Source organism: Hevea brasiliensis, chromosome 6 (assembly GCF_030052815.1).
Source record: "Hevea brasiliensis isolate MT/VB/25A 57/8 chromosome 6, ASM3005281v1, whole genome shotgun sequence".
In the NCBI taxonomy this organism is placed as follows: domain Eukaryota; kingdom Viridiplantae; phylum Streptophyta; class Magnoliopsida; order Malpighiales; family Euphorbiaceae; genus Hevea; species Hevea brasiliensis.
The window spans coordinates 48788522-48812889 of record NC_079498.1 but is presented as its reverse complement, the minus strand read 5'-3'; positions in this window follow the sequence as shown (position 1 = coordinate 48812889).

The window sequence follows — 24368 nt, the reverse complement described above, 5'->3', positions numbered from 1 at the left end:
TTTGGATTGTGGTGCGGGTTGTGGCTGTGGTTACGGTGGAGGATGGGCTTGTTGAGATGGTTGGGAAGTGGCTTTCTTGGGCATTAGGGTAGAGGCTGAAGTGGAAAAGGTGAGAATTCTCCTCTTTGCGTTGAAGAAGAGCCGATTCTTCTTACAGATCTCTTTGTAGGAGCCATGGATGAGTTTTTGGGAAGGAGAAGAGTAGGGTTTGGTGAAGGGAGATGAGATTTGAGAGGTTTTTATAGGCTAGGAAGGGAGGAAATGAAGGATTTTGTGTTTATAAAGGGTTTTAATGCTAGGGTTGTATTTAAAGAGCCGTTAGGACTCTTCATTTCATGCATTCCGTTCCCCAAGAGTTGCATCTGTGACAAACTACATGGGTCGTGTATCACTACACGGGTCCTGGCATGTAGGGCCGTGTAAATTTCTGCCCAAAAATTTCAAATTCTGTCATAGTACAGGGCCTGTGTAAATGAGCTCTGGGACCCGTGTAACTTTCTATCTCCTAAGTTGCTTTACTGGATATGTTACACGGCCCGTGTCAAATACAAGGAGCCCCATGTAAATTTATGGCCTTTAGTTTTTATGCTAGATGTCACACCCTACCCCTCTGTAAGGCATAACATGATCCCGTAGTATACCTAATGAATTACCAACTCCGTCTACTGATAACCCATTAAATACACTGCAAGGGATTTTAAAAACTTTTCTTACTTCTTTTACAGTGGTGAGCACTATTTACAGGTGTTAAAAACCTTTTTGAACTGAAGTGATAGAACTAACACAATTGAATTATTTGGAATTTCTGTAAAAATTTTGGCAGAGTGCCATCTGTATTTTGGATAAAACAGTTCTTCAGAAAACCTGCAAAAAGCACTTCAATAATTTTCCAAATCTCAACTCCAACATATTTCTCAACATAACATATTTCTCAACTCAAATCCACAGTGATTTTTCAAAGTCTAAGATACAAGAAATATAATACAATATTTACAAGCCAAAATAATTCATAATTATTTTACAACTTCAAGGTACAATTTGAATTTACAACTGCTCAAAATAAATAACAATATGTACATACAGTGGACATACATTACAGTACAAAATACAAAATGTGGTATACTCGTTATACCCGAAAATCTTTCGCTGGAGGTACTAGCAGCCTAGTCTGCTGCCCTGTCTGTCTGTCTGTCTACCTGCGATAGCAATAAAAAGCTATCGCTAAGACAATGTCTCAGTGGTGCATAACATTAACCAAATACAACTTTAAATCACAATTCATAATTCATTTAAATGATGGATATGTAAAATCATAGTTAAATTCAAGACAATGAGTGTCAGAAGGAATTTAACACAATATCACAATAAATCTCAGAGATCAAAACATAGTTAGCTTCTAAAGACAGTGAATGTCAATAAGGATTTAACTCCATTTCACAATCTCATAATACAAATCAATAAATCACACACAGCTTAATCATGTTCAAAAGTTCAATTCGTCCCAAAAGTCGATGACTAATGAGGTATTCAATTCATCCCAAAAGTCGATGACTAATGAGGAATAACATAGGTAGCTAGCAAAAATATGAGTACTCATCCAATTCGTCCTCAACAGGCACACACCTCAACACTTCAGCCAGAGAGGGAATTCAATTCGTCTCACTAGATAAGCTAGTGAGGAATACAATCAATAGACATGATAGCTGTGGTTTCAAACCATTTCCAATGCTTTTCAATCAATAAGTATCCATCAATATCATTCAAACAATTTTACATAGTTTCAAACCATTTACAATGCTTTTCAAGCAATAAATATCCATTCAAACACATTTCCACAATTTAAAACAATAATGTACAAATAGTCATAATTCATTAAATTCAAATGAAATAGTTATTGTGCACAAACCTCTGATAACTGTCTCCTGGTCTGGACTCAGTGTTTCCTTACCTTTTCCTGAGTCTTTGGTAACTGAGAAACACAATTTGAAGTGTTTCAGTACTGAATTAAACTATCTCTATCGATGATGCTTGATAAGTAATTCACTGAAAGCTAATCACCTAATATATCGACCCTCGATGCGTTCTAGGTAAATTAGGTTTTTGTGTCACTAATATGTCACATTTGATAGTGTTTTAGGGTTGCTACATGTTACCAATTTCATTTCCTTGTTTAGTGCATTTTATTGCAACTTGCTGGATTCCGGGATATTAGTTTGACCTAGCTGGACGGCCTAGTTCCCTCGGTTTTCAGGTTTCGATCAAAACTACAAACTTGTAGATCTATGTCTTATGGAACGCGGAACAAAATTTTAGGTCATTCTGAGTTATGTAGACCAAGTTATGGTCATTTTACTATTGCTGGTCAAATGGCATCCAATTAGGTCATTTTAGGTCAAATTTGGTCAACTTTGGTTCGGCCAGTTTTTGGACCCGAACTTGTACAAGCTGTTTGACTTGCTTATGGTAATTTCTGGGCTTTGGTGTCCTCATAAGACTTGTAGGTATGGGTCTTAACTATTCATGGTTAAAATTTCAGGTCAATTGGACTTGTTTTGAGTGAGTTATGGCCTAAACACTAACTGCTGCCCAATTGGTCAACTTTCAGGTCTCAATTGTACTTAATCCGTATTTGGTCATTTTTCAAGTTACCTTGCAAGCAGAATTTTGGTATGTTTCCTTCATGAAAGTTGGCACATTTTGTGCCTAATTTCACCTCCAATTGGTCTCATACCAATTGGAGTTACATATTTAGAGTTATAGGCTAAAATGCACACTGCCCTTAATTACATTGCTTAAACATCTATTCATTACACATTTACCTTGCTACAAATCCACCTCTCAACCCCATTCTATTTTGGTACATTACCAAAACCATTTACCACTTCATATTAAGATCATTTTGGGCAGAATACAAACATCCTCAATACACCAAATAAAACTCTAATTCATAAAGTCCAATTACAATAATATACTCACATAAACACTACTCATTATTACATACAATTTCCACAACCAATTTACGTACATTTTCATCAATCCTCAATTCACAATTCACCCAATATCTTCATGAATTAAAACACTCATTAAAGAGTCCCAAGGCTGCCGAATTGCTCCACCTTGCCAAAGTTTCACATAACTTCCTCCACTTCAATTTCAAATGCACAATCACCACATATACATGGGAATAACTTACTAGGACATTAAATCACCCTACTCAACATAAATTCTCATCAAATATATGTATGAATATTTCATTAACATACAACCCCATGGCTGTCCAAACTGGATATATCAATAACTCCTCAAACTTGAAAATTTTCTTCACAAATCAAAAACCCATAACATGTATACAAAGTTTAACAAAGTAATATTCAAAAATACAAACTTACCTATTGTTGGGACTTGCTAAACCTTCACTAAACTTCTTGATTTTGGTATCAAACTCTTCCTTATGACGTGGAGATAAAACTTAATGAAGCCACTTAGGTGATTGGAGGTGAAATGAGGAGGTTAATGGAGCTTCATGCAAAACGGCAATGGAGGTTCTTCACCTTTCCATTTCTTCATGGATGAAGGACTTGGAGAAGAATGAAATTGCAGATTGTTTAATGAACTTACACCTACCCATTTTGTTCTTAATTTATTCTATAGTGGTCCACTTACTCAAATTAAATCATATAATAAGTTTAACTTTTATTTATCCCACCAATTTAATTTTTCATTATATTTTCCAAGTGTAATATTATTTATTTTTAATGGACATTTAGGTCAAAAGACAATTCGGGATGTCAAATGACCATAATGCCCCTGTTCGGGTTACATTCCCGATTTTTCGGTAACACCGGGTTTTGTCCGTTTTTCGATTTCTCACTTTTCTTTGTACTGATTAATTAATTTTTCTTTGATATTTCTAATGATATTTATACTTCAATAGGGGTCTCTTTAAGTCCTAAAAATATTTTCCAGGGTTCCCCGCAGTCCAGGGCTAGTCAACGGTCCACGCTGTGACTTCCCGGTGCGGTTACCCATCGCTAGGGTTTTTGGCTCGCTTAACTTGGTTACCTTTCTTTGCTATTATTTTTTCTTTGTTTTTCTTGTATTTTCTTTTCTTCTATTTCATTATTTTATGTCTCGTCACTCATAACGAAGTGTAGTTCTAAGCATCCTAGCTATCCGGACAACACTGGTCACTGGAATAGTAGAACGCACTACCGAACCTAGGGGTGTTACACTAGAGACATTACACAGTCTATGTAAATTGGGATTTGGACCCGTGTAACTTTCTATCTCCCAAGGAGTTGAAAATGTGACACCCCTTACCCGTCTACAGTGTAGCCGAGCAAGTTATGCCACTCAGTGTGTCGGAACACCGATTCATGTTTCAATTTCAATTAATCCTTTTTAATTCATTTATTTATAATTTTTTTTGATAAATCTAAATTTTTCCATAAATTTTATAGAAAATCCGGCAGAGTGCCAGCTATAAATTGGAAAAACAGTTCTTCTGAACTAGTTAAAAACACTTCCAATAATATCATCGCATTATTCTCAATCAACCTCCAATATATACTCAAAAATTTCTCAATTCACTTCAGTATCTCAAAATTCAATTCAATTCAAAACACAATCAACTCAATGAAAAATGTTCAATTTATTACTGAACATATTCCATAGATACTTACATCAAAAGCAATTCTGCTTAGTGATGACAATATAAAATAAAATAAAATAAAATAAAATAAAAACATGTGTACAGAATGTATGTTTACATTTTTGGGTGAACTAAGTCTCAAATGTTTATTGCAATATTATTCAATTGAAGTTTGGTAAGATTTATTAATACTGCCCGAGTAACCTATACTAGTTGACTGGACTAGATAAATGGGTAAACTGGTACTGGGTACTAAGTACCTCGGACCATCACACCATCGGTCACATTGTGTCTCCCGGTGTGCAACAGAACAGCTAATAAGCTATGATAATTATCGGGGATTAAACCTAAGTATAACAACTCAATATCATAGCCAAAGGCTATTATGTCACAGAATGGCATGGGAAGCCATGAAATACAGAATGGCATGAAGCCATATGCAGTACTGCTAACAAAACCCTATTGGCATGCCAACCTATCCAAACCAATCACATTAGGCCCACTAGGGCATTTAACACTTTCATTTATGTAATTCTTTGAAATTGAATTTTTATGATTACTATTCATTTCATTGGTCAACCAAAATGTTGAATTTTGCATTGGCAATAGGTAAATTAGTTTAAATATCATCAACATACCACATTTTGCATTTTAAACTTGTTGGTATTGGTTGCCAATACCATTTCTAAGCTTAAAGTGAATTGGACAGAATTTTTAGTTTTTAAGCTTTGGGTTTACTGTTCCATTAGTCACCTTTGCAGTGGGAATTTGGAAAAATGATCAACATGAAAGTTGTTCCTTATTTTGTCTAGTTGAATTTATTTTTTTGAATCACTCCATTTGGAGTTTTGTAGCTCAAGTTATGGCCTAAAAACCATAACTGGCTGGATTGCACAGATTCCAAAATTCTGGGTAAAATTGTTTCTGCCAGATTTGGTAACTCAAGTTTGGTTGGCAATTTGACTAGGTTATGATCATAATTTGGGTCAGGTTTCTTCATGAAAGTTGTTGGTCTATACCTCAACTTGTTGCTGGTAAAATTTCAGGTCAATTGGACTTGCTAGATTGAGTTATGGCTAAATGACCAAATACTGTTCATTTGGTCATTTTGCCTAGGCAGGTTGCAGGTCACCCGGATTGGAGCAAGGTTTTGGTCCACTTAACAAAGTTGTGCCATTTTGTGTCTAGTTTCATGTCCAATTGGCCAAACACCAAATGAACCTCTACAATTCAAGTTATGGCTGTCCAAACAGGCTGGACTCACATCCAAGCCTGCAGGTCACACAAGGCAGCCACTCCAACCTCAAATCCCACAACCCAATTCACTTCATTTTTTATTCAAACCAAACCAAATGGTCACTACTTGACCATTAAAACCTACTCCCATCATCACAAGATCAAAGTCTCATTCTTCAACCCAAACCCTAACTCAACATTTCAAAACCATGTATTATCATTGCATTTATCAATTCACTTATAAGATACACATTAAGGGCAACCACACTAGCATGTTAACTCCCCAAAAATCATCACCATATTACCCTAACCATGGCTACCAAAAGTTAGGGTTAGCATACCAATGGTGTTTCATCAAATTTCTTTGTCATTTACACATATTCATAGTTCTTAAACATGAAATTAAAGTGAAATTCAAGGTTTAGGTCACTAACCTCTAATGGAGTGAATTTCCCACTTGATCAAATTCTTGTTTTCCTCTTTTTTTTGCTCCCAAAAGCTTCACTAGGATGTAAGAACAAATTTTTATGTTGCTAGGTTAGGGTTTTGTTGGGTAGAAGTTTGAAAAATCAAGCTTTGAAAAAGCTTGAAAATATTGGTTATGGAGAAGGTTCACGCAATGAAGAAGAAAGGGAGTGAAAGGTGTGATTATTTTTTTTTTGTTTATTTTCATCCCATTTTGTCTTTTTAAACACATTTATGCCATGTGTCAACACTTGAGTGGGTGAAGGCACACTAATGAAATTATGTGATGTCATAAATTCCCATTTAATTCATTTTTTTTTCTTTTCTTTTCTACTCATTTCAATTCAATTTTTAGTAATATTTATTCACATTTTATATCATAATAATTATTTACTTAACTGGACAAGTCGGCCAAAAATTACCTCTGAAGGCAAAATGACCAAAATGCCCTCCGTTTGGCTTAACGGGCCAAAATTGTCTGTACCGATTGAAAAAATTTTCTAAGTATTTTCTTGGCATTCTAATGCCATAAGAACAAGTGCACTAACATCTTGATGTACTGCAGTGTGTTTAGCACCTTTGGGATGCGTCTTTAGGACACCAGACGTTGTCCCTCTAGCTTGTCATAAGTGTCATTGGTTCGGCCTACTTATCATGTATAAGTGCCTATCATGTTTGTTATATGGCATGAGACTCACCATTCTATCTTATTTATATCTCATATAAATAACTTGGGAACAAGCATGAATACAATCTTTCTGGATGAGTCATGTCCTTATTGTGAAGTATCCTCGATTGTAAACCTATTTATGATACTTTGTACTAGAAATACTGTTACTCATATTCTTAACAACTTAATAATAGAATTTCTAACAAAATATCAATGGACCTTTTCTATTACACATAAATATATTATGTAAATGAAAAAGTGAAAATGCCTTTTATTAATAAAAACATATACAAGATATATACTAAATGATATGTTCTAGGGCATACTATTAATAATACATGACCATTTTTCAAATAAAGCAAGGTCAAACACATCATTTAGCTAATTCTCACATTTTTCCTCCCAAAACCCTAGGTGCCAAAACCCTAATTCATAAAATTCAAATCTAATAAATTCTCAACATTTGTCCATTGTTTACACACATAATTCAACCTAAACAACCATTCAAATGCATTAAATTCATTCATTCTCAACCCTACATACTGCTAGCCGAAATTTGTATATAGTCCACATACTTGATTTATTTCAATAGTTTATCAAATTCTAGTGTAATTTTATACAATTCTAACTTAAGGGAAGTGCCTAAGCATGATCATGAGAAAGAGTGAAAGAATTCTTACTAACCTCTTGTAGCTTTTCAAATCTTCACTTTTCTACTTCCCTTTTTAAATTCTTCCTTCACCAATGTAACACCCTTATTTGTATAGCCTGGTATATTTCACTGTTCCGGTGACCGGTGTCGGTCTGGATAATTAAGGCGATTAAAACCACACTTAAGACAACTAGAGAAGCCATAAATACAAATAATTAGTAATTTCCAATTTGTTAAGTATAAATAAGAAAAACATAATATAAGAAGTTAAACGAGCCGAGAGTCACAGCGATGGGTGACCTTCTCGGGAAGGACTGCGAAGTCATTTTAAACTCAAATTTCGAACCGTAAAATGTGACGCTGCGGTCCTTAGGACCATTATAAACACAGTGGAAAAGAGAAAATCATGAAAAAGAACTGTTAAACCAGTCAAATAATTAGGTTAGGGAGCCAGAAGAAATATTGGATTATTTACAAATCGGGATGAACCAGCGAGGGGCAATTTGGTCAATTAACCCCGAAAGCTGACTCCTGACCTAATTGTCAAATAAAATCGGAGAAAAAAAATTAAAGAACTAATAGAAAAAAAAAAGGTATAGGGAGATGACATCATGCATGACATCATGCATGATGCCATAAGTATTTTAATTAAAATTTTATTTAATTGGAATTTATGGTCTTCCATAAGATAAAGACAAAAAGGAAAGAAAAGAAAAAAAATAATAAACCAAAAGTCTTCATTTTCCATTCTTGCCGCCTCACTCTCTCTCTGACCCTCTCCCACACTTAAACCACCATTAAAGCTCATTTTGAGCTTGAAGAACCCTAAATCCCAACCTAGAAAATTTACTTACCAACCTTAAACCTTGTTGATTTTACTTGAAAAGAAGTTTAAGCAAGAAAAGGAAAGGAAAAAAAAAAAAAAAAAAGAGAATTGAGGAAGAGGAATTTCAAGTGACGTAAGCAATCTAAATTGAAAATTTTAGTTTATTGGTTATGTTTGTGGTTTGAGTAACCTAAAAATTTAATTAAAATCAAAAGAAAACATTTGTAGAGAACCAAAGGGAATTTCAGCCAGCCATGGATGTATGAGAATATGATGTGTTTTGAATGAATTAAATTTGTTAGTAAGCTTGTATGAAAGTGGTAGTAAGATTGAAATGCTTAAATGTGAATAAATGCAATGAATTAGTGTGGTTAGGGTTTGAGACCTAGGGTTTTGAGGCAAAAATGTGAGAAATGAGTAAATGATGTCTTTGACCTATTTTGTAGTGAAAAATGGTCATTTGTGACCAAATGAGTTGCGTTGGAATGGTTGGAATTAAAGTCAAATTCGGAGGGAGTGTGGTCATGCTGCTGGCAGCATGACCAAGTCAACTTTGAAGGACCAAAAATGAAATTTTGCAAGTCTAATTGGTATGAGACCAATTGAGGATGAAAATAGACACTAAATGACATAATTTTTATTTAGGAACCATGCCCAAAAAGTGACCAAAACCCAGTGAACAAATTGACTCAATTCAGAAAATCTCAGTCTATCCCTGTACAAACTGACCAAATAAATAGTGTTTGTTCATTTGGTCATAACTCAAGCTAGGCAGGTCAAAATGACCTGAAATTTTACCAGTGGTTAGATGAGATATAGACCTAAAACTTTCCTGAAGAACACAAGCCCAAATTCTGCCAGCAACCAAGCCATTTGGCTACCCCAAGTTGGTGACCCAAAACTGCCAGCACCAAAATTGCCCAGAAAATCTGGGTTGTGTCCAATCCGGCAGCCATGGTTCAAATGGCCATAACTTGAGCTACAAAACTTCAATTGGAGTGATTCAAAAAGGAAAATAAACTTAAGACAATAGGAAACATTTTCTATGAAGAAAGGTTTGCCAAATTCTAACAATAGAATGACTAATGGAACAGTGTAACTAGGGACGCCAAAACTAAAAATTTGACAATTTTGCCTAAAGGACTTAAGCTTTGAGAAAATGACCAAAACCAACAAATTTAATGACCAAAATGTGGTATGTGGGTGAAGTTGGAGTTCCCATACCTATTAAGCCTTAAAAAGTCAACAATTTAACTTAAATAGTGTAGTGAATAGTAACACAAAACACAAAAACTTTGAGAACATCGAATTTAGCACATTAAAGCTAGGTAAAAGTGAAGTTAAATTTATTTTTGGATTTATGCTAAGTTATGGTTCTGAAACACTGTGAAATTGTGTGTTTCAGCTGAAAAAGGCTTGGAAGCTCTGAGAGACTGAGTCAAGGCCTAGAGGCGACTCACGTCAGGTCTGTGCACAATAATTCTTGTTTAAATATTTTATTCTCAAAAATTTGACTTCTGTGATTAATTATGTATTGTGTTGCCATTTTATGATCGCAAATATGACTTTGGAAATTGATCAGATTTCTCATAAATTATTTAAATAAATTGTTTTGAATTGATTTTGTGTTCACACTTAGCATGACAGTATCACATTATTCCTCCTCCATTTATGGGGTTGAGATCGTTTATTTTTCTCCCTCTCTGGCTTGCCAGTTGAGATTGAGATCGGATGAGTACACATTGGCTAGCTAGCCACCTCCCTCATTGATTTTGTTTAATGGGGTTGTAGATTGCTTTGTCGTGGTGTACAACACGACATTGATCAGAAATTTTGTGTCATGGCTTAAGTTGTGTATGATTTTAGCAACACTGTGTTTATTAAATTATTTAACTAAATTGTGATATTATGAGCTTTGATAATTTGTGAAATGTGATTGAGAAATATTTAAATTGCGTTTCATCAATGAATAATTTATGCATTGTATTTTAAATTTTTATTGTGCACCACTGAGTATTTTTATACTCAGCGATAGCTTATTTTGTTGTCGTAGATAAGAGCAAGGAAAAAGCAGCATAGTGAGCTGCTATTGAAATGAGGACCACACTGATCTTTTATACGGGTATTATTTTATACTCTTGTAGTTAATTTTGATGTAAATATTATAACGCTTTATGTATCAATGTAAAGTTGAGTAGTTGTAAAATAAATTGTACTAATATTATTTTTGGATTTCCTTCTGTAAATTAATATTTGTACTTGTGAATTTCATACTTTATGCCTTGTGAATGAAGTTATTAAATATTTTGAGATGATAAATTTTGATTTGGATTGTGGAATTATTTTGAAGTGAATTGAATTGAGTTGATTTGAGATTGATTGAAGGTTGGGAGTTGAGAAAATTATTGGAAGTGTTTTTTTTTTTAGGTATTTGAAGAACTGTTTTCTCCAATTACAAACGGAACTATGTCAAAATTTTTATAAAATTTGCGGCAAAATTAAAATGGACAAATTTTTTTTTATATTTAAACTTTGAATAAATGGTTTTTAATTCCTACCAAAATGCTCACCACTTCCAAATTGTAAGAAAATTGTTTTAAAATCCCTTATAGGGTACTTAATGAGTTATTGGTAGGCGAAATTCGGTAGTTCATTAAGTATTCTACGGGATCATGTTATGCCTTACAGAGGGGTAAGGTGTGACAACCAATCTTCTTACCAAGGTTAAATTTCAAGTTTTAATTAGGAGAACAAAGGGTATTAGGGCTAGTTTAGGGGTTTGCTCAAGCTCAAGATTGAGCTTTAATGGAGTTTGGGAGTGAGAGAGGAAAGAGATGAGAGAGACAAGAGAGGAGTGTGGGATGGCAACCTTAGGAAGAAGACCACTTTTTAAATTTTTTTTTGTAACACCCCTAAGTTCGGTAGTGCGTTCTGCTGTACCGGTGACCAGTGTTGTCCGGACAGCTAGGATGCTTAGAACTACACTTCAATATGAGTGAGGAGACATAAAATAATGAAATACAAGAAAAGAAAGTACAAGAAAAACAAAGGAAAAATGATAGCAAAGAAATGTGATCAAGTTAAGCAGTAGGAAACCTAGCGATGGGTGACCGCACCGGGAAGTCACGGCGTGGACCGTTGACTGGCCCTAGACTGCGGGGAACCCTGGAAAAACATTTTAGGACATAAATAGAACCTTATGGAAGGATTAATCTCATTAGAAAGATTAAACCAAATGGAGTCGTTTATGGGGTTGTGATCGTTTATTTTCCTTCTCCATTTATGGAGTCGTGATCGTTTATTTTTCCCTCTCTGGTTTACCAGTTGAGGTGATCGGATGAGTACTCATTATATAGCTAGCTCCCCTTCCTCATTGATTTCGATTAGTGAGGTTGTGATTGCTTTGTCGTGGTGTACACCACGGCATTGATCGGAAATTTGTGTCATGGCTTAAGTTGTGAATGAATTGGCAACACTGTATTCTTAAATTATTCGACTAAATTGCGTTATTATGTATTGTGAGATTGTGAAATTGATTTAAACTCTTGTTGACATATACTGTCTATTGAATTCAACCATGATCTGACTTATTAAAATTATTGTGATATTGACAAATGGAGTTTAAATTCTTATTGACATTTATTGTCTTGAATTTAATTATGATTTTAAGTATCCACTATTTACATGACTTATTAATTGTGATTTGAAATTGTATTTGGTTAATGTTGTGCACCATTGAGACATTGTCTCAGCGATAGCTTTTTATTGCTGTCGCAGGTAGAGAGATAGACAGGCGTGAGACTAGGTGCATATACATCCAAATGAGGGATTTCTGGTATATTTAGTATACCAATATTTTTCATTTTGTACTGTAATGTATGACACTGTATGTACATATTGTTTTTGGTTTTGAGCAGTTGTAAATTCAAATTGTACCTTGAAGTTGTAAAATAATTATGAGCTGTTTTGACTTGTAAAAGCTGTATTATATTTCCTTATCTCAGACTTTGAAAAATTTCTATGGAATTGAGTTGATAAATTGTTGTGTTGAGAAATGTATTGAAGTTGAGATTTGGAAAATTATTGAAGTGCTTTTTCTGAGTTTTACAAGAACTGTTTTGTCCAAAATACAGATGGCACTCTGCCAAAATTTTTACAGAAATTCCAAATAAACCAAATGAGTTAGTTGTTTCACTTCAGTTCACCAAAGTTTTTAATACCTGTAAATAGTGCTCACCACTGTAAAAGAAGTAAGAAAAGTTTTTAAAATCCCTTGTAGTATATTTAATGGGTTATCAGTAGACGGAGTTGGTAATTCATTAGGTATACTACGGGATCATGTTATGCCTTACAGAGGGGTAGGGTGTGACATTTTTTTTAATAATTATCTCTTTTTTTTTCAAATTTTAATAATTTGACTTTATTGCATTATCTATGAGATCATAATTCGTATATATATCTTTTCTTTTCTTTTCTTTTATGTATTTTTAAATCTTTATTAATACACAATTATCATAAAATTTCACTTTTTAATTATTAGGTTTATTGCATCATGCATTATGTAATTAACCTTTTTCAACTTTTTCTTTTTCTCTTTTTTTTTTCATTTATTTTTCCTTAGTTCTTTAATTTAATTCTTAATCTTTAATTTTTTTTTTCTCTGATTTTATTGGACAGTTAGGTCAGGAGTCAGCTCTAGGTGTAAATTGACCAAATTGCCCCTCGCCAGTTTGATCTGATTTGCAAATAATTCAATATTTCTTCCGGATCTCTGACCTAATTATTTAACCGGCTTAACAATTCTTTTTCATGATTTTCTCTTTTCCACTGTGTTTGCAATAGTCCTAAGGACCGCAGCGTCACATTTTACGGTTCGAAATTTGGGTTTAGACTGACCTTGCAGTCACTTCCCAGGAAAGTCACCCATTATTGTGACTCCCGACTCATTTAACCTTTTATGTTCTGTTTTTCTTATTTTTACTTTTCTATCTGGTAATCACTATTTATTTTCGATCAGGGCTTTTCTAGGTGTCTTAAACATAGTTCTAATCCTTTTAATTGTCTGGACCAATACCGGTCATCGGAACAGTAACATATACCAGGCTATGCAAATAGGGGTGTTACAATTCTCCCCCCTTTAAAATAATTTTGCCCTCGAAATTGTGTCCACTATCTGTCCTCAAATAGTCATACATGTTGTTTTCTCATGTCTTTCTCACATTTCTACGTAGCTTCATAATTGGAATAATGGTCCGTAGCACTTTAACCAATACTATTTACTCATCGATTGCTTACCTCGTGTGCCAAGGATTTTTATGAGCTTCTGTCATAAGTCAGTTTCAAATTCATTTCAATTTTAGAGGTAAGCAAATCTGTGTGCTAGTGGATCCACTTTTTCTAGGACATCGTACGATCCTATGGGTGAGATCTTAGTTTTACTCTTTTTTTATCAAATCTCTTGATCATTTGATGCAACCTTCAGTTTAGTTTAGAATATTTTAGTCTTTTTTTGCTGTTGTTTTAGCAATTATTTTCCATTGTAGTCTTTTTTTCTCTCTTTTTTTTTTTTTTAATGACCTTGCTGGTCATATATGAATTGCTTATCTCTTTCTTAGCCATAGGTCCATAACCATTATCTTACCATCTCCATTTATGACCAAGGCCTATGTGTCATTTTGCACTATCTTGTTTGATTTTGTTTAACTTATTTCTTTCTTGATAAAATAGTTCGGGATATTGTTACATGTCTTAAGTAAGTTATTTGCCTTTGTGGTAATTCTTCATCTAGTTTTTTTCTCATTTCTTACTGTTCTATTTGTTTCTTGTTTTTTTTTTTTTTTCATTTCACAACTTAAGTTTAATTATTTTATTCCTCAATCTTATCTTCTTCTTTAACTTGATTTTCGAGTCGTAATTTAGCACCTCTTATCATCCCTAATAAATCCACTATACTTTAATATTACTTTGATTTGGTCCTCTGATCATTCTAGTCAACACTTTAACTAATATTCACAACGTTTCTTTATTACATTTGCACCAACTATTCAAATTTGTACTTCTATATTTTCTTTTATCTACCAATATCCTGTAGCTTATTTTTCGCTGGTTTACGATCATTACCCCTTTTTTTTTTTGAACCATAAACAATTCTTTAACCTTAAGAAGGGAGTTTACCGGACTCTCCTTTTTCCCATGCTATTCAAAAGTTTCGCATTAATCCTAATCTAATCCTTATGATCCGCACAATAAAATTATGCTCTTCCTAAAGAATACCTGGCTAACTAGTTCCATCGAATTACTGTTATAAGTAGAACATTATTTCTTAACTGTTTTATAAGTTATAATTATCATCCATAGCATCCTGTCTCTTCCAAGGGAACAAAATCATATTTTGTGTCTTACTGTTACACAAATAGAATATTGTTCCTTACTAAACTTTGAGCAAAAGATCCATTGCCATACCAGAACAACTATAAACCCCATATCGGAGATTGGAAGACTTAGCCCTATAGGTGTTATTTTTAAATTTTGACTATACTGAAATCTCTAGTCCCATAACAGTTCCTTATGTACTATAATTCGTGCTTGGCAACGGAGTCTTTAACTCTCACTACCTTACAACCATAATATTTTGATATTCTAATTATAGAGTTTTAAATCCCGAATTAGGATTTTCAAACTCAGTTCTAGTAATAAAACTCTATTCTGGTATATTTGTACTAGAGCGAAAGTCATTTATAACTATTCTTATCCTTATGTACTATTGGGTAGTATGTAGCTCTACACAATAAATCTCAAGTCAGTACTGTAATCTGCAACTTACAGCACAAACATCAAGAATATTGCATAGTTACTATGATACATCCCAATAGATCAAACTTTCCTATATCTTATTTCTTTCAAATCCACTAATATCTTAAACTTATTTTGATTATAGTACCTACTTACATCTATCAGCAATAATACCCTTACCTGCATGTAAGGTAGCTATATTACTATAACTTAGTTTTAGGTCCTCTTGCCTTACCTAATTAGGCTTACTAATTAACTTTATAATTTATCATAGTTTAGGAGATGTCTCTAACTAGAAACTTTTCCAAAATTAATTCCAATCACGCTTATTATTATAATTCTTATCGTAAAAGACTAATCACTTTGTCTCCATGCAAGGGAATAGTAGCAAAACATATAATTTTAGCATTAGCATATAAATAAGTAGAGCCGAAATCAAATAGTACATAATTATTCCTTTCACAAGTTAAGAACATACTGGCAACTACATCTGAAGTCTCTGCTTTTTCCCCTCGATGCATGGCGTTCCCTCTTTCTAGTATATTCCTCTGCTCAGGTTAGTCCATTGTGCTAGGATTACTCGAAGTGTTATCTCTACTTCTACCTCTGCCTCTACTAACTATTAATGAGCCTCTAAAATCAAAACCTTTGACTTGTTCCTTTGGTGTAGTATGTGGCATAAATCAACTTGTGCTAGTACAATCTTGGGCTAAATGTCTAATTCCACCACAATTGTAGTAGGCTCTAGTGACCCTATAGCAAATACCCCTATGTAATTTTCCACAAACGTTACAGATATGGATAGGGTAGGAACTTCTGGTTCTTTGATGAATGGTTCTTGATTGCTTCTTCCCTGAAGATCTGCCTCTGTCATACTTAGGGACTCGGGGTCCCTCAAAATCTTTTCTCTTTCCCAAATTACTACTCGAACTTTGATCCATAGATTTCCCACTTTTTTCTTTTTCATGCTGCTCTTGAGGGGTTGGGTTTGCACTTGGGTCTGGGCTGATAGATTATTAGCCATTTGCTGAAAGAACATGGCCATCTGCTGAGCCATTAGTGCAGTAATTTGCATAGGAGGGACTGGTGCAGCTGGACCTCTAACGCTCTGCGGAACGAGGGCCTCTCCTTGAATGTCAGCTGTATCAGATTACTCTACCGTTTTATCCCCCTTGTCCATATCCATTCATAGGATTTTTTTTGCAGCTTTGATCTTGTGGAGCTTCAGCTGGAAGACTTCTTTTGGCACTGATGTTTCTCTCTTCAAGACGGTTGGATTTCTCTCCTTCAAAACTCCTCAAAAGTAATGTCAAAAGATAAAAGAGAGAGTGAGCCGGCCCAACCAATAAAACAAAAAAACCAACGCTTTTTTTGATGTTTTCTTTTCTATTTATAGCCGTTGGTCTAGGGTTAGGTCATATGTGAGTCCGAAAGGCTTTAGGAGTCTCGTTTGGATTAGGAAACAAGAGCAGGAATTTGAATCAAAAGCTCGCTGGTGCATAGTACACGGCCCTTGTGTCACTACACGGGTCTCGGCATGTCGGGCCGTGTTGTCACACCCTACTCCTCGTAAGATGTAACATGCTCCTGTAGTACACTTAATGAATTACCGTACTTCGCCTACCGATAACCCATTAAATATACTACAAGGGATTTTAAAACAATTTTTGTTCATTTTTAAATTGGTGGGTAAAATTGTTTTCAGCTATTAAAAACCTTTATTTAAAGTCCAAACATAAATCTAATTTTTAGATATTTAAAATCACCGCAATTTCTACAGAAATTTTAGCAGAGTGCCGTCTGTATTTTGAGAAAACAGTTCTTCAAAACCTGAAAACAAAGACACTCCCAATATTTTTCTCAATCACAACTCCATTATTCAATCTCATTTCACAAATCAGTACAAGCAACTCAGAACACTATTTAAATTAAATCAAATATTGAAACATCTCATTAAGGTAACAAAATTAATATTTACATTCATGGGATCATTAAAAATTTAGTAGTGCAAAACTTTATAAATACATAAAATCTCAAGATAACCTTACAATAATTTGTATTTGATTACAATCCAAAAATATATTACAAAGAGTTGGTACAACTGCTCAAAAGAAATTTCATACATATAATTACAGAATTACATCAAAATCTAAAGTACAAGGGTATACCTATGATATACCCGAAGATAGTCTCACTATGTCTTTCAATAATCTTGCTCAGCTACTTTATATTTTCTTTCACCTGCGACAGCATACAAAGCTATCGCTGAGTGGTGAACTCAGTGGTGCACAAACTAATAATTTAAAACTTAATACAAGTTATATTTGACAATTCATAACAAATAAAATTTAAAATTTCTAAATTCTTCAAAATTCATAACATTTAGAAATCAATATTTTTATTCATGCAAATTATTCATTTGAATAACATTTTGATCGAATAGTAATTATTTATCTACATTTCTTTTAAATCTCGAAATAATACAAAAATATTTTGAATCACTGACAAATTATTTATTTCAACCATAATTTATTAAACTATGCATAATTTAAAGGGCGTTGCCAACAATTCACACAGTTGAACCCATGACCCAAAATTCAAATAGATGCCGTGTTGTACACCATGACATTTCAAACTCTCCAAATAACTGAGGCTAAAAGGGAGGAACAAAGATTAGCTAGTATATATGAGTACTCATTCAAACTCTTCCCCAACTGGTAAGCCAGAGAAGAAGGAACTCACCCCATCTAGTGGAGAAGATATCTAACTAGACAAGCTAATGAGAATTCACGACATATATTGTCATGTTAACTGTGGTTTCAAGTCATATTCAAAACAATTCTATTTACCAAGTGTTTACAAACTATTAACATATTGAATCTTCATAAATTCATGCTCAATTTGGCAACACATCAAACTTAAAATTTACAATCCTCAAAACCAAGCAATAAATCCTTGAATGCATGATAAAATTTATATTTAAATTATACAATTTCATTCAATAAGTTAAAATTCTCAACACAACAAAATCATAAGTCATAAAATAAACTTGTTCAAATCAATTTAGAAGTGAAAAGTAACAAAATAGTTGGTTGTGCATAAACCTTATACGAGTTGCCTCTTGGCCTTGACTCGATGCCTCGGGTTCTTTCCCGGTATTCTTTTCAACTGAAACACACAATTTTACAGTGTTTCAGTATCACAACTTATCATAAGTCCAAAAATAAATTCAAATCTACTTATACCTAGCTTTAATATGCTAAACTTAACGTTCTTTAAAATTTATATTTTGGGGTTACTATTCACGATACTATTCAAGTCAATTTGTTGACTTTCTAATGCTTAATAGGTATGAAAATTCTAATTTCAATAGCATACCATATTTTGGTTACCTAATTTGTTGGTTTTGGTTCTTTTCTCAAATTTTAAGTCTTTTAGGCAAAATTTGAAAATTTTAGTTTTGGTGTCCTGTCTTGCACTGTTCCATTGGTCATGTTACTGTTAGAATTTGGCTAAGTTTTCTTCATAGAAATTGTTCCTTATTGTCTTAACTTTATTTACCTTTTTGAATCACTCCATTTGGAGTTTTTTTAACTCAAGTTATAGCCATTTGAATATGGCTAGCCGGATTGGTCTAACCCAGATTTTCTAGGCACCAACTTAGTTCTGGCAATTTTAGGTTACTAACTTTGGGTGGCTAAATGACTTAGTTAAGGCATAATTTGGACTTGTGTTCTTCATGAAAGTTGTAGGGATATGTCTCAAATTTCTACTGGTAAACTTTCAAGTCATTTGGACCTGCCTAGCCCAAGTTATGGCCAAATAAACAAACACTATTCATTTAGTCATTTTTATACAGGTCAGATTGCCTAATCGGGATTTAGCCAATTTGTTCACTAAGTTATGGTCACTTTCTGGGCATGATTCCTAAATGAAAAATGTGACATTTTGTGTCTAGTTTCATTCCCAATTAGCCTCACACCAATTGGGTTAGTAAATTTTCAGTTTTGATACCTAAAAAGAACCCCGGTCATGCTGCCTATAGAATGACCATAAGCAATCCGAATTTCAACCTAATTTTAACACCTCCTACACACCACAATTGGTCATACATGACCATTTTTCAACTCAAGCAAGGTCAACCACATCATTTGGCTAATTCTCACATTTTTTCTCCCAAAACCCTAGGTGCTAAAACCCTAATTTATAAAATTCAAACCTAATGCATTCTCAACATTTATCCATTGTTTACACACATAATTCAACCTAAACAACCATTCAAATGCATCAAATTCATTCATTCTCAACCCTACATACTGCTGGCCAAAATTTATATATAGTCCACATACTTGATTTATTTCAATAGTTTATCAATTTCTAGTGTAATTTTATACAATTCTAACTTAAGGGAAGTGCCTAAGCATGATCATGAGAAAGAGTGAAAGAATTCTTACTAACCTCTTATAGTTTTTCAAATCTTCACTTTTCTACTTCCCTTTTTAAATTCTTCCTTCACCAATCTTCTTACCAAGGTTAAATTTCAAGTTTTAATTAGGAGAACTAAGGGTTTTAGGGCTAGTTTAGGGGGTTGCTCAAGCTCAAGATTGAGCTTTAATGGAGTTTGGGAGTGAGAGAGGAAAGAGATGAGAGAGATAAGAGAGGTGTGTGGGACGACAACCTTAGGAAGAAAACCACTTTTTAAATTTTTTTTTTTAATAATTATCTCTTTTTTTTTTTCTAATTTTAATAGTTTGACTTTATTACATTATCTATGACATCATAAGTCCTATCTATATCTTTTCTTTTCTTTTCTTTTATGTATTTTTAAATCTTTATTAATACGCAATTATCCTAAAATTTCACTTTTTAATTATTAGGTTTGTTGCATCATGCATGATGTAATGCATGATGTAATTAACCTTTTTCAACTTTTTCTTTTTCCTCTTTTTTTTTCATTTATTTTTCCTCAGTTCTTTAATTTAATTCTTAATCTCGAAATTTTTTTTTCTCTGATTTTATTAGACAGTTAGGTCAGGAGTCAGCTGTAGGGGTAAATTGATCTGATTTGCATATAATTTAATATTTCTTTCGGATTCTTGACCTAATTGTTTGACCTGCTTTATAATTCTTTTTTGTGATTTTCTCTTTTCCACTGTGTTCACAATAGTCCTAAGGACCGCAATGTCACATTTTACGGTTCGAAATTTAGGTTTAGACTGACCTCGCAGTCACTTCCCGGGAAGGTTATCCATCACTGTGACTCCCGGCTCATTTAACCTTTTATGTTCTATTTTTCTTATTTTTACTTTTCTATCTGGTAATCACTATTTTTTTTTTCGATCAAGGCTTTTCTAGGTGTCTTAAACATAGTTCTAATCCTTTTAATTGTCCGGACCGATACCGATCATCGGAACAGTAACATATACCAGGCTATGCAAATAGGGGTGTTACACGTGTAACTTGCTGGAGGAGAATTGCGGAATCTTACATTGGCACAGAAACTTACACGAGTCTGCGCCAACTACACGGGCCTGATTACACGGGCTGTGTACTATTGTTCCCATAAGGTTCTTCAAGCTTACGTCTGCAGAGACTTACATGGGTCCCTGCTGATTTACACAGGTCTAATTACATGACCCATGTACTTCTGCTTCTTCATTGATTCTCTTGGCTTTCTTCTGCCAGAGAGTTACACAAGTCTAGGGCTTGGTTTACACGACCCGTGTACTTTGTATCAGCAGTAATTCTCTATCTCTTGACTTCTCCAAATTTTCCTTTGCACTCCCATACTCTGGGGCTTCACCCAAATACCTGAAAAATGATGCAAAAAATATGGAATTAAGGGCTTGATAATAGAAATTACAAAAACTAATAAAATTAACTATTATGCATGAAAATACTTACCTAAATGCTATGAAATAGTATACAAATGTGCTTAAAAACATCTATACAATTCAAGTGTATCAAATGCCCCCAAACTCAAACATTTGCTTGTCCTCAAGAAAAATAAAGCTCTATTTTAAAACACATTTTAGGGGATACTTAGGAATATAACCAATAATTTAATAAGCATAGAATTGAACTCCTCCAACCTTCATATCAATTTCTCTCCTTCAAGGCATAAGGGTTCTAATAGCTATTTGTTTAGAACTTCGCCTCCTGTCATGATGCTTCAACTAATTATTCCTCTTTGCAAGGCCATTAATAAGTCACAAATAACCTATTTTATTGGGATAGATTTGAGAAATACTTACTTCCCCAAATTTGCCTCTTTTGTGAGTAATTGTGATGAAGTAATTCAATTCCAACTCCATAAGCATATCTCAATTTTCTATCTCCACTAATATAGCATGCACTTTTCAAAAGATCAAAAGGTCTTTAAAAGGGTTGTAATGGGGCTAAGGGATAATGACTTGGTTGCCAATGAAAGGTTTTTTTAGGGAATGCAAATATGAGGATAACATGTATGCATAAAATCCAAGTATACTAAGTTCATTCTACTGATTTTGTATGGAGAGGAAGGGCTTTTGGTTTTTTTTTTATAGTGCCAAGCACGCTTCCATGATACTGATCTTGGGACTTCTATTCTTTTCTCTCTTTTTTTTATATTTTTATGTCCCTTTTATCCTCTCCGCCAAACTCATTGCTTTTGCTGGGTTGGAATGGCAAGTTTTTCTTTGATTTCAATTGCACACTTGCACTCTTTCTTGAGTTCTACATCCTCTCTTCATTTTCTTATGCATATTGCTTCCTCAAAAGGGTATGGTAGGTGTCTAGGCTAGGGACTAGGTAAATAACATGGGTAAGCAATAAATTCTAAGAGTTAAACATAGGCTTTAAGTTAGGTACAAGGGACATATATTTTAATTAGGGGTGGCTAAGACTTAGTGAGGCTATATCAAAGAATGCCTTAATCATTTCTTCATCTAGCATATGCTAGGATTTCGCCTTGATAGGTCCAAGAGATATGTTCTAGAGCTATTGAGGCAAATTTTAGGTTCACTTGTATTTCAAAAATTGTTCTCCTAATTTTACAAGTTCAATGTGATAAATTAATAGTTGTGAAGAGGTTTAACTGGTGTAGTTCCATTAGAGAGATTAGTTTCTTCATAAACAACATGTTAGAATCCTTTTTTGCCTATATAGATATGTTCATTCCTTTATCCCGCGGAGTCCAATTATTAGCTTAATAGAATTTGGTTATAGTGCTAAGTTTCACAATTTAAAGTCTAAAATTTTTCTAAAATTCTCAAAAATTTTGATACACAATAATAATGTTGCTAAATTTAAACAATGTAATGATGTGCATGTAATGATATGCAAATGCAATTGTATGCAATGCACTTGTATCCCCCCCCCCCCCCCAAACTCAAACCAGACATTGTCCTTAATGTTAACATAATATACAAAGTTAGAGAAAACGTACAAAAATTATTAGAAAGCATATTATTTATTAAGCATGGAAAATTTTTGGACATAAAGCAAATAAAAGAGACCTATGATTGCAGTTTAGGACTAAGGCATGTAAGATATTACAATAAAGATCCTATCCTATAGTCCTAGGTCTAAATGGTCTCTGATGATGATGATGGTGATGCTGGTGATACTGGTGATGCTTCCTCCTCATCTTGCTTCTTCATTAGCGTGTCTAATTTGTTGTGTGCTTCCTGGAGGTTGTCCTCAATAGCTTGTATCCTATTGTTGATTGTGGTCTCCATGCGCTGTAGGTATGCGAGTACCAGATCTATCGGTGGTGGTGTGTATGGAGGCACTCGAGAGGGGGACTCCTGTAACATTGGCTCTTAGCCTTCTTCTTGAGGTTGTGAAGTCTCGCCAGGCCTTTCTCTTGCTTCGTCACTCCGAGGGATGGCGTTTCCTTCGGTATCCAGCAGGTAGCATGTGTTTCCCACCTTCTCACATATCCCCATGGATATGCAGATAGTTTGATTTATTCTTGATGTTCCAGTAACGAAGCGCAGCCTGTGATGTCTTGGAATGAAGCTGAAGTGGAGGGCAATAGTCATGACAAGGCCACCAAGCATGATGTGCCTGGTAGACTGTTGACAGAGGCATCGAAGATGGTTACACGAAAAGAAGCCGGTGCTGTAGTGCTATCCAGTTACCATACACCACAAGAAGAAGAGCTCGCTGGCGTTGACAATGCCAAGGCTATCGCCACAGCCCATGATGGTGTGGGCGGCGAACTAATGCATATACCGCAGGGCTGGACTAGTGATGCCCATGGATTTAGACTTGCTGGAGTTATAGGGCTCTGTGTTCGGGGTAATGGAACTCCAGAAGTTGATGTTATTGTAGAGCATGCGGTTCCTAGGGATCTCCTAATGGCTTGCACTGTCAAAGCTAAAGATGGCATTGAACTCATCTATGTTTATCACCCGGTCGACACCGAGGAGGCGAAATTCAATCCTGCCCCTATCCTCCCTATCGGTAGGCCATAAGGTGGCCTTGAAACTGCCCAAAAATTCCAGCTTGGTGTCCTTGTATGCTAGAAATTAGAGTTGGGTGAACCTTGTCCACCCGATGCTATCCAGTAGCCCATTGATTTCATCCTGTAGCCCGATTTGCTCCAATAGCAAAAAATCCATGTATTTGGTGGAGCTTATTTTCTGGGCGTGAAGTCGGGTGCACATTGCCTTGTGGGCATCATCATGAAATCCCCATGGAATGGAGATTTCGGATTGTGGTGCGGGTTGTGGCTGTGGTTACGGTGGAGGATGGGCTTGTTGAGATGGTTGGGAAGTGGCTACCCTTGTTCTTGGGCATTAGGGTAGAGGCTGAAGTGGAAAAGGTGAGAATTCTCATCTTTGCCTTGAAGAAGAGCCAATTCTTCTTACAGATCTCTTTGTAGGAGCCATGGATGAGTTTTTGGGAAGGAGAAGAGTAGGGTTTGGTGAAGGGAGATGAGATTTGAGAGGTTTTTATAGGCTAGGAAGGGAGGAAATGAAGGATTTTGTGTTTATAAAGGGTTTTAATGCTAGGGGTGTATTTAAAGAGCCATTAGGACTCTTCATTTCATGCATTCCGTGCCCCAAGAGTTGCGTCTGTAACAAACTAC